Consider the following 20,060-nt stretch of genomic DNA (forward strand, 5'->3'; position numbering starts at 1 on the left):
CTTTATTTTATGCTTTGGATAAAAACGAGTTTAATCGGATTATAATTTGCAAAATTACACATGACATTTGGTACACTCTTGAAATCACATATGAAGGCATTAGTAGAGTTTAAGATTCAAAAATTAATCTTTTGATGCATGATTTTGAATTATTTCAAATGAAGTCAAATGAAACTATCATTGTCATGTATACTCATTTTACGGATGCCATTAATAGTTTCAAAGCTCTTGGTAAATATTTTTTGAATCTTGAACTTGTGAATAATGTTTTTATGTTCTCTTCCTAAAAATTGAGATTCAAAAGTAACTACCATATAAGAGACAAAGGACTTAAACAAATTTTCACTTGACGAACTTATCGGGTCTTTGATGACCTACGAAATGACTTATATGACATATTTTAAACTTGAGAACAACCTTCCAAAGAACAGGAAGAATTTTGTACTTAGAATAAAAGAAGACCACTTGAGCGAAAGCTCAAGTGATGATGATGATGACATAGAACTCCTCACTATAAAATTTAAAAAGTTCATGAAACAAAAATCAAAGAATAAAAATAAACTTAAAAAGAATACAACTACTTGCTATGAACACAAGAAGAAGTTTCCAAAGAAGAAGGAAGTACTCAAGGACGAATTGAGCTCATCCGAAGACGAGAAGCAAACCAACAAAGAAAAGGTGTCGAACTATGCCTTAATAGCTTTCGATGACGAGGTAACCAAAACCCTCTTAGTTTATTATGAAATTACTTGATGTATTTCATAAGTTATTTTTAAATTAGTATAAAAAATATAAAAAAATAAATAAAAGTTGATTTTCTTTCTAGTGTTTTTGAAAATTAAAAAAAAATTGATCATGACAATTGCATTTTTTTATGATAAAGAACAAAATATTAAATTTAAATCTAATGCTTGTACACCTAATAAGATTAATCCTATGTATATTTTTAAGAAGCAATAATGTATATCTTGATGATTTCCATATTGCTTTTTTATTTTGATTTTGATTGAAAATGCTTTATGTTTAATAAAATCATGTTTGATGATTTAATGATGCATAATGATGTAAGACGTAATGAAAATGTTAAAAGTTTTGGTACCATGCTTAATGATTTAATTATGCATGATGATTTGATGTCTTGATGATTTTTGTGATGAATCTTGTCTTTGTCTTTCGGTTTTAAACATAATGCATGGTTTTGACATAAAAGTAAAAAACAAAAAAATTAACATACGTATATGAAATCAAATCACTTAAATTGAAACAAAAAGGGGACAATGCATGTTTCTTGAAAATATCTCCAAAGCTTTTCAAATTTTCAATAAAGAATTCATAGTGATGAATTTATTTTATGTTATCTCTTAAATTAAGAAAAGTGATTTTGATGATAAGTTTGGAGTTGACAAATTGAATTTGAATGAAAAATTTTTAATCTTGAATTTTCTTTTGATTTCTCTACTTGAGCTATCTTTTATGAGAATCAAAATATTTTGTATCTTTGATGATTCCTTCTTACCATTTACTAAAGAAGAGACTTATGCAAATAAACTATGACCTTGTTAATGATCTGTAATGATTTAAAATTGTGCAATTTATATGTTGAAGACTTGAAACCATATTTTAGTATCATGCATACCCAAGTAATGTTGAATTGAAAATTTATTGATTCGGTATCATGCCTAAAGTGTAATGATGATGACTTGACATTTTTTACAAGAAAATTTTATGGATTGAGATTTTTTTTATCCAAGTCATGATCTTGATTTCTTTATATTTGATACTTGAGATATTTCTATGAATCAAGATCTTGTTTTGGAACTCTAGTGGTTCTTTTCGCTATGTGAGTCATCCAAAAAGAATTATAATTTTTCTCTTGATTTTTTTATATTCACAATTTAAAATTTGGTTCATGACTCCCTTGTATTCATGAAGTGTATATCTCCTCACCCAATTAATATTTCTTGATATTCTTCATTTAATGATATGAAATTATGCATGAAATACTCATGATATCATGTTGATGTATACAAATGAGAAGTTATGATCATGCATGGTAGGATATAATGTAATTTGATATTTTGATATCATCATGATTTGAAATATTTATGATTTCGAATGATCAATGCAATACTTATGATTTTTCGATGAAATGATGTGAAATTCAACAACTATCATTTTATAAAATGATACCTTATTTCAATATGCCATATTGAAATAAGATTGATACTTTGTCCTTATCATGATTTAAAAATTGATGTAAAGGGAAAAGAATTACAATATTATATTCTTCCCTTCTTTTTAACAATGACAAAGGGGGAGAAAAATTGCTAGCTAGCACATTTCAAAGGGAAGCAAAGAACTTGCTAGCTTGTACATTTCAAGGAGAAAAACTTGTTAGGAAAATAAATTGCTGGCTTGCACTTCTCAAAAGAGAAGAAAGAACTTGCTATCTTGAACATCACTAAGAATTGCTAGCTTGCAATCTCAAGAGAAGTAAAAGTGTTATCTTGCCTATCTCAAGAAGCAAAACTTGCAAACATGCATTTCTAAAAAAAGAAGATAAATTTGCAAACTTCTTAAAATTGTTGCTAGCTTGTATGTTGTAAAACTTGAATATCTCAAAAACTTGCTAGATGCACTTCTCCTTTTTGTTAATGACAAAGGGGGAGAAGTAATGATGATGATTTGAATCATTTATGGTATGATGTATTTTTATATTTTGAAACATTGCATGATTTTGTGAATTTAAAAGTTCTATCAATATAGCAAATTGATAGGGGAAGTTAATGTTAACTCCGTCATCAATTGGTTGTCATCGTCAAAAAGGGGGAGATTATTGAATCTCAAATTTTGATATTTGTAGGGAAATCTAGGAGCGACATCACATGCACAACGGAAGAACAACAAATAAAAACCCGAATTTCCCAATAAGTATTCATCGTCGTGCGAAGATTGGTGCATGAAATCCGCTAAATCAAAAATAGCATGTTGCATGCGTTGTGTTGCCTACAAATTTCCCAATATCTCATATCCAAACCTCTACTCGCTGATGCTGTATTGCCTGCCTATGGTCACCGCTGCAAGCAGTTGCACGTATGCAGATGGCAGGAAGCTACCATTTTCTTGCTTTTGCATCAATGATTTTAAGGTCAAAAGCTTCTCCAAAAAATAACACACGCAGTTCAAAACAAATCTATCACATGAACAAGCTAGCTCTGATACTACTGTAAGGAATTCTAGGGGTGACATCACATGCGTAGCAGAAGAACAAAAAAGAAAAACCCAAATTTCCTAATATGTGTTCATCGTCGTGCGAAGATTGGTGCGTGAAATCCGCCAAATCGAAAACTACATGTCGGAAAGATAGTTGTGTTACCTAGGGAGATCGTATATCCCCGAATCTCTACAGATTTGTAGGAGTAGATGAAGGAGGTCAAGTGTCCTCCTCTCTAGCGGTGATCCACATAGCAAGGCTGCAATGATGCTCCTCAAATCTCCAAGCCTGTACTCTGAGGAGAAGAGGGAGAGAGGAGAATAGGAGGTGACAACTTAGAAGCCCTAGCTTATGGGCCTTTAGTTCCCTCTTATTTATAGAGGCCCCTAGTTAACCCTAATAGATCATGCCCTATTAGGTACTAGATCTCCATCCAATTACCCAAGCCTCTTAGATTTGTGGGTTTCTACCCAATATTCTCTTATTAGCTCTTATTGGATCTCATCCATGGGATCCAATAATTCAGGGGCTTATTGGATATCCAATAAGATAGAAGCTCCAACGGATATCTCATATCTGAACCTCTACTCATCGCAACACCTACCATATATGTGTGACCCTCTAGGCCCAATATCGAGTTGGCTATGAGTCATACTTGTCAGAACTCCTTCTAGCTATGTGAATTACGATCTCCATAATAATTCACTCGACTCATCGACTACGGACATACTAAGCCACTACACCATAGTCCCTAGACGATATAGGGGAATCCAATCTATTAGACCTATCTATCCTCAGTTGCCATATACCTATAGTCCCTCATCCATCTAATATCCCAAAGACCATATATTGGGCATGGTGTTGTTAGGCCCATACGATTTCTCCTCAAGTTTTACTCTAATCAGATTCTCCTAGATAACTCTTTCTTTCTCAATCCGAATGACCTTGGCTAATGATTTGTTTGAGCAAGAACACATAAGATATTTCTCTCATAATACTAAGAGTGGATGATCCTCTATCGACACTCAATAGCCCTTGTAAGGTTGACTGCCGCTCCCAATAACCGGCTATACTAGATTTGGAACTTCCAAACCTATAAGTCTAGTATCAAAGAGTGGTGTACTCATATAGGACATCCTTGGTGTCTCAAGTCTAAGGACCAGATATACTACTAGGACTACAGAATCGCTATCTAACAATAAGTTATCAAGTCCTAATAGGACTCCTACTCAAGACTCCTATTCCTTTACAACTCCTAATTCTTCTCTAAGAGACAACCTCCTAACCCTAGCCAAACTCTTCACCTCTTTAACAGGGGTCGGCTTAGGTAGGTTTTAAATGAATGTCCCTCTCAATTAGGACTCTCCTAGCTAGAGTCCTAACATACACCAAGGATATCCTGTATGAGTGCTCCACTCTTTGATACTAGACTTATAGGTTTGGATGTCCTAGATCTAGTACAACTAGTCATTGGGAGTGATAGTCAACCTTACGAGGGCTATTAAGTGTCGATATAGGATCATCCACTCTCGGCATCATGAGAGGAATATCCCATGTGTTCTTGCTCAGACAAATCCCTGGCTAGGGTCATTCGGATTGAGAGAGAAAGAGTTCTCCGGAAGAATCTGATTAGGGCTAGACTCGAGAAAAACCGTATGGGTCTGAAAGCACCATGCCCGATATACGGTCTCTAGGACATTAGATGGATGAAGGACTATAGGTATATTGTAACTGAGGACAAATAGGTTTAATAGATTTGATTCACCTGTATCATATGGGGACTAGGTGCAGTGGCCTAGTATGTCCGTAGTTGATGAGTCGAGTGAATTATTATAGAGATAATAATTCACTAATTAGAAGGAGTTCTGACAGGTATGACTCATGGCCAGCTCGATATTGGGCTTAAAGGGTCACACACATATGGTAGGCGTTGCGATGAGTAGAGGTTCAGATATGAGATATCCACCGGAGCCCCTATTTTATTGGATATCCATTAAGCCCCTGAATTATTGGATCCTATGAATGAGATCCAATAAAAGCCCATGACAGATTATTGGAAAGAGATCCACTAATCTAAGAGGCTTGGGTAATTGGATGCAGATCCAATACCCAATAGGGGAGGATCCATTAGGGTTTGATAAGGGACCTCTATAAATAGGAGGGATTCAGAGCCTCATAGGCTAGAGCCTTTGCTTGCCTCTCATATTCTCCTCCCCCTCTCCACCTCAGAGCAGGCCTGGAGTTTTGAGGAGCGTCATGTCGCGCCCCTCAAAAATATCGATGATATTAAAAAATTTTCAACACAAATTCATCTAGGATCCAAACACACATTTGAGGTCACTAAGAAAACATTCAGATCAAAATTTCACCTCTATAATCCACAAATTTATAAACCCTGTGCAGTTCATAAACATACAACACATTGCTCGATGATTCATAAAATCTGAACCTAACTCACCAAAATAATAATCACAACATAAATTCACAAGTGTGGGAGTCTATACAGTCACTAAACCAACGTTTACCATAAGTTCATATCATTACACGAATTAAACTTAACATTCCAGAATCCTAAACATTAGAGGTCCTTTAAACTTATACAAAATCCACAAGTTTAGATTCATCGTCAACATTTCATTAGATGCAGAGTGTGCTTATACAACAAAAACATATATACTAATAAAGATCTACCCAAAATCTTTTAGCTTTCCACTACCGCAGCCCAATCTTAACATTTAAGCAAGCGACAAGCTATCCTGAAAAATTTATACAGCAACGGGGTGAGCATATAAAGCTCTGCAAGTGACTAACATATATCCATGGTAAAAGAGGGCAATTTCCAAACAAATAAGGTTTCAAAATACAAGGCAGAATAAAAGAATTCATAGATGTAATCTCATTAGGTGCAGAATCACAAATGTCATTTCAATCAAACATATTTGGTTCATAATAGATGGAGCATAGAGTAATTAGAGCATATCAATAGCGTATGAAATGTTCCGAAGCATATCAACTACATATGGAACATTTCAAAGCATAACAATAGCAAATGAAACATTTCGGAGCATATCAAAGGCGTATAAAATGTTTCAGAGCATATCAATAATAATTGAAATATTTCGGAACATATCAATGGCGTATGGATCATTTCGAAGCATTTCAAAGAACAAATACGAAACAGAAGCTCAAACATCGAATTTGATGTTGCATTCATATCATTCTTATCTAAAGCATGTATAGAAATACATAACCATAGCTCTGGATACCATATCAAACATACAGAAGGTGAAGTGGGACCATAACATAATATGGTACATCCATTTCTGAATGACCACCAAACATAAGTCTCCCACGTCTGGGAGGTCTCTCACATCTGGGAGCTCCATCCACCCACGTCTGAGTGAAGTCATAAGCGCCGGTAGAGCATCATAGGCTCTATGCATAACTCCCTTCACCATTTCTGGCAAAGGTTCACAATATCACATAAACACAAGAGTACAAAAGGATAGTATGAATAATAAATAGCACATATCGGAAGCACACACGGAACAACAAAACGTATATGTGCCTTTATGAGTCAATACGAATTAAGCAATGATCTTTCACAATTGTATTCAGATTTGAAAGGAAATGAAAGCAAGACCACACACAGAATCCAAGCAATCACATATAGCTCAATTCAAATAAGAAGGTTAGATGAATTCGATATCCAAAGGAATGAAACTAGAATAGGCACATATCGAAAGCAAATGCGGAACAATGGGATATACATGTGCCTATATGTGTCAATGCGATATAGCATAAATGTTACACAAAAATGTTTCAAGAATATAAATAATTTATAGGCAAGAGCAAACCAGAATTTAAGTACCAACATAAGCCTCAATTGTGTGAAGGGGACTGAATGGAATCTATTTCCAAACGAATGAAAACAGAATATGCGAAATCAATCAAAGCTCGATTTCTAACAGAATTTGAGAGGCACATTGAATAAATACTTCAGATTGTCAATTATGCTCCAATACCCTCAAGAAAGCTATTGTGGAAAGATATATCAATCCATTTTCTGATGAAACAAATTTGGTATGAATCAAGGTTTCCAACACGGAGTTACCATTGATTTAGTAACCAAAGGTCAAAAACAAAATCACTGTTTTGCAGAATTCATAGGGTCGGATTCAACAGATAACAGGATAGGCATTTGAATTCTAAATTTTTCAATCAATATATTAAAAGAAAGGTCTACAAGTCTAGTTTCGGATAAAGTCAATTTGGTACAAATTAGAATTTCCAACAGGGACTTATAGGCATTTTAGTATCGAAAGGTCAGAAATTTTGATCCCTGTTTTGCAGCATCTATAGGCTCATTTGAAACAGACGTTTGGGTAAGTATTCGGTGTCCAAAATTTTCAAAATCAGTGTAAAAAGAAAGATATAAGAGTCTAATTTTAAACGAACTAGGTCCTGCCTAAATACACATTTGATACTAAAATTTATAGCTGAAAAAGTGTATAGGGGTTAGTTTACCAAAAAATTCTAGATCCATGGTTTTATGTCCAAAGAGAGAAATATCAGGTTCTAAGCAGAAATCTTTCAGATTATTCAGAATCAATATAAGAAAAGAAACTAATATTTCTATAGGATAGGGTTAGAACACTTGTCTTTGAGAATTATGACCCCAATTGAGAAGATTTGAGCATGAAACCTCAAAGCCCCCATATTTCTCTTCCTCTTCTTCCCCCTAATTTTTCTTCTTCTTTCTCTCTTTCTGTCTTCTTCTCCCACATAACTGCCTTCTCAGGTTTCTTGAGAATGAAGGCAGAGAGGTTTAAGCAGTGGGTTTTGTAATTTTATATATTTTATAGTTTAGTCCTTGTATTATTATCTTTACAATTAGGTCCTTAGGGTTTACATATAGGTCCTCAGATTTTTCTTTTTCTTTTTGAACATATCCCAAAATCTTATGAATAAGTTCTTAGATTTATACTTTGGCTCTTTTATCAAATTTAAAATAGATACTTACAATACAACTAGAAACTTATACGAAATTTTAGAAATGAGAGATGTTATACGTCGTCATAGCCCTACTGTGTGGATCACCGCTAGAGAGGAGGATGCTTGACCTCCTTCACCCTCTCCTAGAGATCTGTAAGGAAACAGGGTTATATGATCTCCCTAGGTAACGCAATATATTATATACGCAGTTTGTTTCACAGATTTTTGCGCACCAATCTTCGCACGACGACGAATATCTTTTTAGGAAATTGGAGATTTTGTTTTCTTATTCTTCCACTACGCATATAATGTCACCCCAAGATTTCCTTACAGTGGTATCAGAGCCACATTGTTCGTGCGAATGATTGGTTTTGAACTGCGTGTGTTGTGTTTAGGAAGAATTTTGATGTTAAATTGTTGATGCAATAGACGAGGAAGGACATCAATTGTTGCTGCCCTTGTTGCGCTCAGGATGGATACCTGCTTGCTGCCATCTTCGTGCAGGCAGGCCACCTACAGCGGTGGCGCGCAAGGGCAGCACCCGCGGGCTGAGGCACCGTAGGGCAGCGGCGCTTGTGGCCGGTGCTCTCGCGAGGTGACGCGCCGTAGGGCAGCGGCGACTGTGGCCGTTGCTCCCGCGGGCAAAACCCCTGTAGGGGAGGCCGCCCGATGAGGCAGCACCACCTGCGGGCGCTGCCTCACGGGCAGAACCGCCCTCGGGGGCAACGCTACCCAAGGGGGCACCCACCTGTAGGGGCGGCTCCCCGGCCCCATTCCACATGTCGTTGCCGGCAAGGCGACGGGAGTAGCAGTAGGGAAGAGGTAGAGGGGCTTAGGGTTTTAGGCGAAAAGATAGGTTTGCCCCTCAGAATTTGAGAAATTATAGTTTCCATCTTTTGTTCAAATTATGAAAATACCCCTAGGAATTCAGAAATTCCCTACATGACCCTGATTTTAGAAAATATTAATTAATTAAAAGATTTAGTTGATTATTATTTTTATTATTATCTAGTAGTCCTACCTGATAATGATTTATACATGTGATGTTTGATGTGTGGAAGGATGATCATGGAACGTGTGATGTGAGTGATTAGGCCTACTAGCTCGGGCTTGATCATATTAGGTTGTGATCCATAATCATATGGTGTGATTTCTTATAAACATACTGCTAGTCATAGGTGCTCAGCAAGCCAATCACGTGAGTGATGGCACGTGTGACTTGATACAGAATCTTTTTGCTTATTATATTTTCGGCGTATATCACTTTATAACTATTGCATATGTGCATATATATATATTGTGATATCCTTGGATTTGTGCAATGGGAATCGGATCGTGATGAGATCACGATAGTGAGATCGATTCACCTTTAAACACAAATCCTAAATAATCCCGGTCACAGGTTACTCGAGAGGGACATTATGATAACCGGACAAACTAGTGTGCTATACACCCGTCCATATGATGGATGCAGCTGGTCTCATAGCTGCTCGTGTAGAGACACTAGGGATACAATATAGGTTCTCATTGGAGAATGAGTTCACTGATTGATCCGCATACGGAATGTTGGATGGTTGATGATGCCTTATTGTCAGACAGCGATTCCGTAGTCCTAGTGGTGTATCTGGTCCTTAGACTTGAGACACCAAGGATGTTCTGTATGAGTGCTCCACTCTTTGATACCAGACTTATAGGTTTGGTTGTCCCAGATCTAGTACAACTGGTTATTGGGAGTGGTAGTCGACCTTACGAGGGCTATTGAGTGTTGATAGAGGATCATCCACTCTCGGCGCCATGAGAGGAATATCCCATGTGTTCTTGCTCAGACAAATCTCTGGCCAAGGTCATTCGGGTTGAGAGAGAAAGAGTTCTCCGGGAGAATCCGATTAGAGCGAGACTCGAGTAGAAACCGTATGGGTCTGACAACACCATGCTCGATATACGGTCTCTGGGATATTAGACGGATGAGGGAATCTAGGTACACGGTAATTGAGGACAGACAGGTCCAATGGATTGGATTCCCCTGTATCATTTGGGGACTATGGCATAATGGCCTAGTACGTCCGTAGTCGATGAGTTGAGTGAATTATTATAGAGATAATAATTCAGTAAGTTAGAAGGAGTTCTGACAGGTTTGACTCACGGCCAGCTCGATATTGGGCCTAGAGGGTCACACACATATGGTAAGCATTGCGATGAGTAGATGTTCGGATATGAGATATCCGACGGAGCCCTTGTCTTATTGGATATCTAATAAGTCCCTGAATTATTGGATCCCATGGACGAGATCCAATAAGAGCCCATAAGAGATTATTGGATAGAGATCTACTAATCTAAAAGGCTTGGGTTATTGGATGCAGATCCAATACCCACTAGGCGAGGATCCATTAGGGTTTGACAGGGGACCTCTATAAATAGGAGGGATTCAGTGCTTCATAGGCTAGAGCCTTTGCTTGCCTCTCCTATTCTCCTCCCCCTCTCCACCTTAGAGTAGGCCTGGAGTTTTGAGGAGCGTCGTCGCAGCCCTGCTGTGTGGATCATCGCTAGAGAGGAGGACGCTTGACCTTCTTCACCCTCTTCTAAGGATCTAGAAGGAAATAGGGATATACGATCTCCCTAGGTAACATAATCTACTCTATACATAGTTTTAAGTTTCGCGGATTTTGCGCACCAATCTTCGCACGGCGACGAACATCTCTTTGGGAATCGGGGATTTTGTTTTCTTGTTCTTCCGTTGCGTATGTGATGTTGCCCGCAAGATTACCCAACACATTCTAGATATGTATATACATATTTGCATGCGATGTAGATATATATTAAATATGTATATGTGTGACATGTCATATTAGGAGGCCAAATCATAGAAACATCCCTCTCGATAATATTAAGTCGGTAAACGTGAGGTAATTAGATTGACCCACGTGGCCTTCCATCGTTATAGGTAGGAACCAATTCTCGGTGTAGGTTGAGTTACTCAAGTTCCTCGAGGCTCACCTATATCGCGATTCGCTATCTTGCTTACGGCATAGAGATATCATTGGTGACCTGAGGACATGGTGTGCTTAGTCGAGTCCCTCGAGTGTATATCATCGAATCAAACTCATCTTGTAATGATGGTGTTGACTTAACTGAACATCATGGTCAGTCGAGTCCCTCGAGACCATGGTGATTCAGAGGCCGAACAGGACGGGAATCATAAAGAGTCGTGATCGGCCGGAGTTGCCTACCTTTTGGGCTTAGTGTGATTAGTCGAGTCCCTCGAGGTTACACTAAGATGATGATTGGATACTAATCCACACTAAAAGTCTATCGGAGACTTTCGTTTCACGTGATGAGGGTGTCGCACGACTCACTAATAAAATAGTGGGAACATATTAAGATAGAAGCCCATATCTTGATTGTTTATTTCCTGCAAAATCTGCATGTCATTCATTTCTACTGCATCTTTATTTTTAGAAAATGTCGGATTCAAATCCCTTATGTGGCATACTTGATGTCAACCGCCTCACTAGTCAAAATTATACGGATTGGCTCCGCAACTTGAGAATTGTTCTCACAGCGAAGAAAATCGTGTACGTCCTTGATACAGTGATGCCTACACCCGAGGAAGGAGCAAGCGAGGATGAGATCACTTGCTATGTGAAGTACATTGATGACTCCACTCTTGCTCAGTGCTACATGTTGGGCTCTATGACTCCTGAGTTATAGAGACAACATGAAAAGATGGGTGCCAGATCCATTCTCTTACATGTCCATAAATTATTTGAGGAATAGGGAAGGACTCAATGATATAAGATATCCAAGAGCCTCTTCTGTGCTAGGATGACTGAGGGGACACTGGTTCGGAACCATGTCTTAAAGATGATTAAGTCGATAGAGAACTCACAAGACTAGGAATGGTCCTAGAGGATAACTTATGTGTGGACATTGTGCTTTAGTCCCTACCAGATTCCTTTTCACAGTTCATAATGAATTTTAATATGAACAAGCTTGAGGTGACTCTCTCAGAGCTCTTCAATATATTGAGGGAGGTAGAGAGTACTATTAAGAAAGAGAAGCCAGTTCTCTACACTAGTGAGACCAGAAAGAAAAGGAAAGCAGAAAAGTCCCTTAAGAAGGGCAAGGGCAAGGGCAGACCAAGTAAAGTAAATGTTGCTAAGAAAGACCCAACAAAGGACAAAGGCCAGTGCTTCCACTACGGCAAAGATGGGCATTAGAAGAGGAACTGCAAAGAGTACCTTGCAGAGAGAGTGAAACAAAAGCTTGGAGATGCTTCAGGTACATTCATGATCAATCTCCATTTGTCATACTCTTATGATAACATATGGGTATTGGATACCGGTAGTGCTTATCATATATATAATTTGTTGTAGGTTTTGGCAAGGCCTAGGAGAATAGAGAGAGGCAAGATAGACCTCAAAATGAGTAATGGAGCAAAAGTTGCTGTAGTAGCTATTGGCGAGGTCGCCCTACATCTGCCTAGTGGAGCTTTTATTGCATTAGATGCATGTTATTTTGTTCCTTCTATTATAAAAAATATTATCTCCATTTTATGTTTGACAGTTAATGGATATAAATTAGTTTTTGAGAACAATGGTTGTTCGATATTATTAGATGATAAGATTGTTAGGATCAGAGCGGCACTAAGAGGGGGGGGGGGTGAATTAGTAGGGCGGTAAAGTGCGATAAACTTTTGATAATTTAAACACTTTCGGAACCTTCGTACGATAAAAGCAACGATTTAAACAATTTAAAACTGTTTCGATTGCATTTTAACTTGACGGGATAAGTAAGACAGAGACAAAGAAGTAGAGCATTAAAGTGCAAATGGTTTGCAGTAATATAAATGACAATAAGTAAATGCAAACCAGAGATCACGCCGATTTTACAATGGTTCGGTCAAATGACCTACATCCACTTGCGAGGCCCCTCTTCGATGAGGCTCCCACCTTCCACTAGCAAATCTCTTGAAGGGGAAAGGTAAATACCCCTCTTACAACTTTTTACAAGCGGTTCACTCTCTTACAGATTTTCAGCAAGAAAGAAGGAGGTGAACACTAGCAAATTGAAAATAAGACTAGCAAAGACTTTTCTAAGACCTTTCTCTCAATCAATTGCTTCTCAAAAAGTTATAATCTCAACTGAGATTTGAGAGGGTATTTATAGGCCTCAAGAGGATTCAAATTTGGGCTCCAAAATTTAAATTCTCTTTGGGTTCCCAATGCTGGCGGTGCCATCGCCTGTCAGTGGCGGTGCCATCGCCTGTTAGTGTCAAACACTAACAGTGCTGGGCGGTGCCACCGCCCAGCTCTCGGGTGTTGGGCGGTGCCACCGCCCAGCTCTCGGGTGCTGGGCGGTGCAACCGCCCAGTCTGGCGGTGCCACCGCCAAACCCTTTGGTTCACTGGTTGGGCTTCAAATTTAGCCCAAACCAAGTCTAATTTTAGCCCAGTTGGCCCCTAACCAGGATATAGGATTATCTCTTAATCCTAATCCTAATTACAAGTGAATTACAAAACTAAAAACATCCTAAGCAAGTTTTCAACCGCGAACATTGAGTCTTGTTCCGGCGAGCATTCCGACGGACTCCCAACAAGCTCCCGATCTTGTGATGACTTTAACGAGTAGCCGAGCCTTCTCGGTGATCTCCGTGAACCTCCGATGATCTCTTCGGCGAACTTCCGAAAATTCCGACAGGTTCCCGATTTCTTCTCGGTTGGTTCCGGTAGCATCTCCGACGATTCTTCGGACTCTTAAATGTCCATCGAACTTGACTCCAGTATTCTTGATTTGTGTTTTCTGGCTATCATAGTTAATCCTGTACAAAACACTTGAATTTCATCCCATCGAATTCAAGCATAAACCGATAAGTTCTTACCGTAGAACTTATCGTTATTCTCATTAAGCATAAGTAAATGCGAAACTTCGATGAAAATCATTTTCAAGTCGAATGATAAGAGACAATTTTTACTACGACAGGAGATAAAGATTTTCAACATGAATTTCATGATATAAATGTAAGGCATGCTTTCAATATGATATATCAATCTTACGATATTCTCAAAGATTTTGCAAGGTATATAAGACATTCATATCACACAAGCTTTTGTAATTCATATTAGTCATGTTATCGATGCGCATAAGTCATTTTCATTAAGTCATGCTATCGAAATGGTATAAGTCATCACTTAGTCATCACTTCTCCCCCTTTGTCATCAACAAAAAGGGAATGAGACTTGAAGCACATAATTTGTGATTTTAACATCAGGAATTCAGCAATGATCATATAAAAATTTATCATTCAAAATTAAGTATGCTAAAATATCTACGCAAAGTTCATCTTAAAGGAAAATTCAGCATTCATCCACTTTATCAAATCTCTTCTTTCTATAAATAACAAAAATTGTAGGTGTACAAGGAAGAGATTGTGATTAAAAAAAAATTTCAAGTAGTAACTCCAATAAGTCAAGATCATAATTCGAATACAAACTCATTCAAATTCAAATCGTCAACTTGAAAGTCATAATCAAGCCATCAAAATCAATTTTGAGATTCACAAAATGTCATTAATCTTGATCAGATGGGAGTGGTGTTTGACTCAAGATAGGATAAGGTAATTTAACGTGTCATTTAGAATCGAAAGAGAAGGATCAAATTCACCGAGGAACGGAGAGAGGATGAAAAACTTTACGGAAAATTCATTCAAACAAGTTTATTCTTAGGGACAATTTAACATACCTAATTCCCTTCTAATGAATTCAAATTGGTCTTCATTCAAAGCTTTTGTAAATATATCTGCTAATTGATGCTTTGTATCAATGAATTCTAGAACAACATTATTGTTAAGAACATGATCGCGTATGAAATGATGCCTAACGTTGATGTAATTAGTTCTAGAGTACTAAATTGGATTTTTGGTGAGACATATGGCAATAGTATTATCACATTTTATGGGAACATTTTTGAAGTGAATTCCATAGTCTTCTAATGTATTTTTCATCCAAACAACTTGTGCACAGCATGCACTTGCAGCAATGTATTCGGCTTCCACCGTAGATAGTGCAATTGAATTTTGTTTCTTGGAAGTCCAAGAAACAAGTGCATGTCCTAAAAATTTGCATGTTCCGGATGTACTTTTTCTATCTATCCTACATCCGCCAAAATCGACATCTGCATAAGCTATTAAATCAAAATTTTCAGATTTTGGATACCACAATCCTAGATTTGGAGTTCCTTTAAGATACCTAAATATTCTTTTAACACTTTTAAGATGAGATAATTTAGGATTTGATTGAAACCTAGCGCAAAGTCCTACACTAGAAATAATATCCGGTCTAGTCGTGGTGAGGTAGAGTAGACTACCTATCATTCCCCTATATGTTTTTTGATCGAAATATTTACTATTTTCATCCATATCTAACTTAGTCGCGGTACTCACAGGGGTGTTTATTGCTTTCGAATTATCTATGTTAAATCGTTTTAACAATTCTAATGTATATTTAGATTGGTTAAGAAATATACCATCACTAAGTTGTTGGATTTGTAATCCTAAAAAGAAAGTTAATTCACCCATTAAACTCATTTCAAATTCATGACTCATACATTTGGCAAATGATTCACATAGTGATTCATCCGAAGAGCCAAAAATAATATCGTCAACATAAATTTGCACAATAAGAAAATTATTTTCAAAATGTTTAATAAACAATGTAGTATCAACCTTGCCTTTGGTAAAATTATTTAAAATAAGAAAGGAACTAAGCCTTTCATACCAAGCTCTAGGAGCTTGTTTCAAGCCATAGAGAGCCTTAGTCAATTTGAATACATGATTAAGAAGAAGAGAATTTTCAAATCCGGGAGGTTGTTCAACATATACTTCTTCGGAAATAAAACCATTCAAGAAAGCACTTTTGCCATCCATTTGAAATAGTTTAAAATTATTACTACTAGCATAGGCAAGGAGCATCCTTACGGCTTCTAATCGAGCCATGGGAGCGAAGGTTTCTTCGTAATCGGTACCTTCTTCTTGGTTGAAACCTTTGGCCACTAATCTAGCCTTGTTTCTAACCACGATACCATTTTCGTCTTGCTTGTTTCGAAAGACTCATTTAGTACCAATGACTAAATGGTCACTAGGTCTAAGAACAAGCTTCCAAACCTTATTCCTCTCAAATTGATTCAATTCCTCTTGCATTGCAATAACCCAAAAATCATCTTTTATGGCTTCGTCAATGCATTTAGATTCGATTTGAGAAAGGAAGGCGGCGTTAGCACAAAAATTCTTGAAAGAGGAACGAGTTTGAACCCCTTTTGATGTATCTCCTAGAATTAGCTCCTTTGGATGAGCATCTATATACTTCCATTCCTTGGGTAAGGAAATTTCGGAAGAAGGTGCATCCAAGTTGTTATTTTGATGAGGGGGTTCATTTAAATTCAAATTATCAAAACCAAGATCATCATCAAAATAATTTTTCTTTAAATTAGAAATTTTATTAAAAACTACATGAATAGACTCTTCTATTACTAAGGTTCTTTTGTTAAAAACCCGAAAAGCCTTAGAAACGGAAGAGTAACCAAGAAAGATGCCTTCATCGGATTTAGCATCAAATTTTCCTAAGGCATCTTTTCATTCAAAATAAAGCATTTACAACCGAAAACTTTAAAATAGGAAATATTTGATTTTTTGTTATTCCATAATTCATATGGAGTTTTTGATAGAGATGGTCTTATTAGGACCCTATTCATGATGTAGCAAGCCGTATTTACGGCTTTGGCCCAAAAATACTTGGGTAGACTATGTTCATTTAACATCGTTCTTGCCATTTCTTGTAGGTTTCTATATTTTCTTTCAACTACTCCATTTTGTTGGGGATTCCTCGGAGTGGAGAAGTTGTGATTGTATCCATTAACTTCACAAAAATTTTGAAAGTCACGGTTTTGAAATTCGCCACCGTGATCACTCCGTATTGATGAAATCATGAAACCTTTTTCGTTTTGAGTGAGTTTACAAAATTTAGAGAAACACTTGAAACAATCAATTTTGTGAGCTAAGAAATAGGTCCAAGTGTATCTAGTATAGTCATCCACAATTACAAACGCATATTTGCTTCCTCCTAGACTTGTCATGTCAATTGGTCCAAATAAGTCCAAATGAATCAATTGTAATGGTCTAGTGGTGCTAATTTGAGTTTTTGATTTGAAACTAGTTTTTATTTATTTACCTAGTTGACATGCATCGCATACTTTGTCCTTAATAAACTTTATATTTGGAATTCCTCGCACTAATTCTCTAGATGAGATCTTATATATTAGTTTCATGCTTGCATGGCCTAGTCTCCTATGCCAAAGCCAAGCATCATCATTTAAAGCGGAGAAGCAGATTTCATTACTTAGTTCATCAAGGTTGATGGTGTAGACATTATTTTGTTTTAATGCAATCATAGTTATGTTATGGTTTGGTTTTTCAATAATACACACATTTGATTCAAATCTAACGATATAACCTTTATCGCATAATTGACTAACACTCAAGAGATTATGTTTCAATCCATCAACTAGTAAGACATCATCAATAGAAAATTTTAATTTGTTACCTATGGTTCCCTTGCCAATGATTTTGGATTGGTTGTTGTCTCCGAAGGTGACGTACCCTTCTTCTTTGCTAGTGAGCATAGAGAAATGAGATGGATCTCCAGTCATATGTCTTGAGCATCCACTATCTAGATACCATCTCTTGCTCCTAGCTTGTGATGGTGTATGTTTCTACAAGAAGGGATTATTTTTAGGTACCCATTTTCTATTGGGTGCCTTAAAAACTTGTTCATCATATTGCATAGAATTGATCATGGTTCCTTTAGGAACCCAAATTAGTTTGTTCGGACTAATTTTCTTGAATGGACATTTATAAGTTTTATGTCCATATTTGCAACAAAAGTTGCGATTGCTTTGGTGCCGAACATGTAAGACAGGGCCTTTAATGAAAGTGGTTGGATTTTGGTGAGGACTTCTCATAAATCCGATTCCACTTCTTTTAGGAACGTGACCCTTATTTAGAAGGATCATGTTCAAAGATTTGCTACCAACCTCGAATTTCTTCAAGGTGTCCTTAAGTAGCAAGTTCTCCTTTTGGAGAGATTCTAGATCATGGCATTTTATACATGGAGCTAAACTATCATTATATTCAGTTTTTAATTTATCAATATCATAAGTGAGACTATCATGCTCCTTTTTTAGCAATTTATGTTTTCTACTAATTGTCTTACATTCATCAAATAACTCATGGAAAGCATTTAATAATTCATGATAAGGTAAATCTGCATTAATTAAATCCGTTACTTCTTCTCCGATGGCCATTAGGGCGTAATGAGAAACTTGCTCGGTGTTGGACTCCTCTTCGTCGGACGCGCTTGAATCATCCCACGTTGCCTTGAGCGCCTTCTTCTTTGATGTTCTCTTTTTGGCTTGAGGACAATCGTTCTTGTAGTGTCCCGGTTTTTTGCACTCATAGCAAATTACTTAGTCCTTCTTATGTTCAAATTTATTTTTTATATTATTTTTAAATTTGTTCTTTCTTAAATATTTTTTAAATTTTTGAGTCAAAAGTGCAATGTCATTGTCACTGTCCTCATCACTTGATGTTCCTTTCAAGTGGTCTTCTTGTGATGTGAGTGTCATATCCTTCCTGTTCTTTGGAAGGGGGTTCTCAAGCTCGTCATGAGCTTGATATGTCATTTCATAGGTCATTAGACACCCAATAAGTTCTTCAAGAGGGAATGTTTTAAGGTCTTTGGCCTCTTGAATTGCCGTAACTTTTGGATCCCAACTTTTAGGGAGGGATCTTAAGATTTTAGTTACTAGTTCAAAGTTAGTAAAATCTTTACCAAGAGCTTTGAGTCCATTGATGACATCCGTGAACCGGGTGTACATGTCTCCGATGGACTCACTTGGTTTCATTCGGAAAAGTTTGTAAGAGTACACAAGGATGTTGATTTTGGACTCTTTCACTCGGCTAGTGCCCAAGAGTTCTCCAAATATCAAAAGCTGAATCACAAATTGAAACACGATTAAATTCATTTTAGTCTAGTGCACAAAACAATGCATTCATAGCCTTTGCGTTTAAAGCAAAAACCTTCTTCTCCGATTCATTCCATTCGCTCATCGGAAGAGAAGATTTTTTAAATCCGTTTTCAACAATAGTCCAAAGCTCGAAATCCATGGAAATGAGGAAGATCCTCATACGAGTCTTCCAATAAGTATAATCCGACCCATTAAACAGGGGTGGACGTGTGATAGAATGACCCTCATGCATACCGGAGTAAGCAATCTCTCTTGGGTATCAAACCAAATGAGAGTGAGCCTAGCTCTGATACCAATTGTTAGGATCGGAGCGGCACTAAGAGGGGGGAGGGTGAATTAGTGCAGCGGTAAAGTGCGATAAACTTTTGACAATTTAAACACTTTCGGAACCTTTGTACGATAAAAGCAACGATTTAAATAATTTGAAACCGTTTCGATTGCGTTTTAACTTGAAGGGATAAGTAAGACGGAGACAAAGAAGTAGAGCATTAAAGTGCAATTGGTTTGCAGTAATATAAATGACAATAAGTAAATGCAAACCAGAGATCACGCCGATTTTACAGTGGTTCGGTCAAATGACCTACATCCACTTGCGAGGCCCCTCTTCGATAAGGCTCCCACCTTCCACTAGAAAATCTCTTGAAGGGGACGGGTAAATACCCCTCTTACAACTTTTTACAAGCAGTTCACTCTCTTACAGATTTTCAGCAAGAAAGAAGGAGGTGAACACTAGCAAATTGAAAACAAGACTAGCAAAGACTTTTCTAAGACCTTTC

This window comes from Musa acuminata, chromosome BXJ2-1 (assembly GCF_036884655.1).
Source record: "Musa acuminata AAA Group cultivar baxijiao chromosome BXJ2-1, Cavendish_Baxijiao_AAA, whole genome shotgun sequence".
Taxonomy (NCBI): Eukaryota; Viridiplantae; Streptophyta; class Magnoliopsida; order Zingiberales; family Musaceae; genus Musa; species Musa acuminata.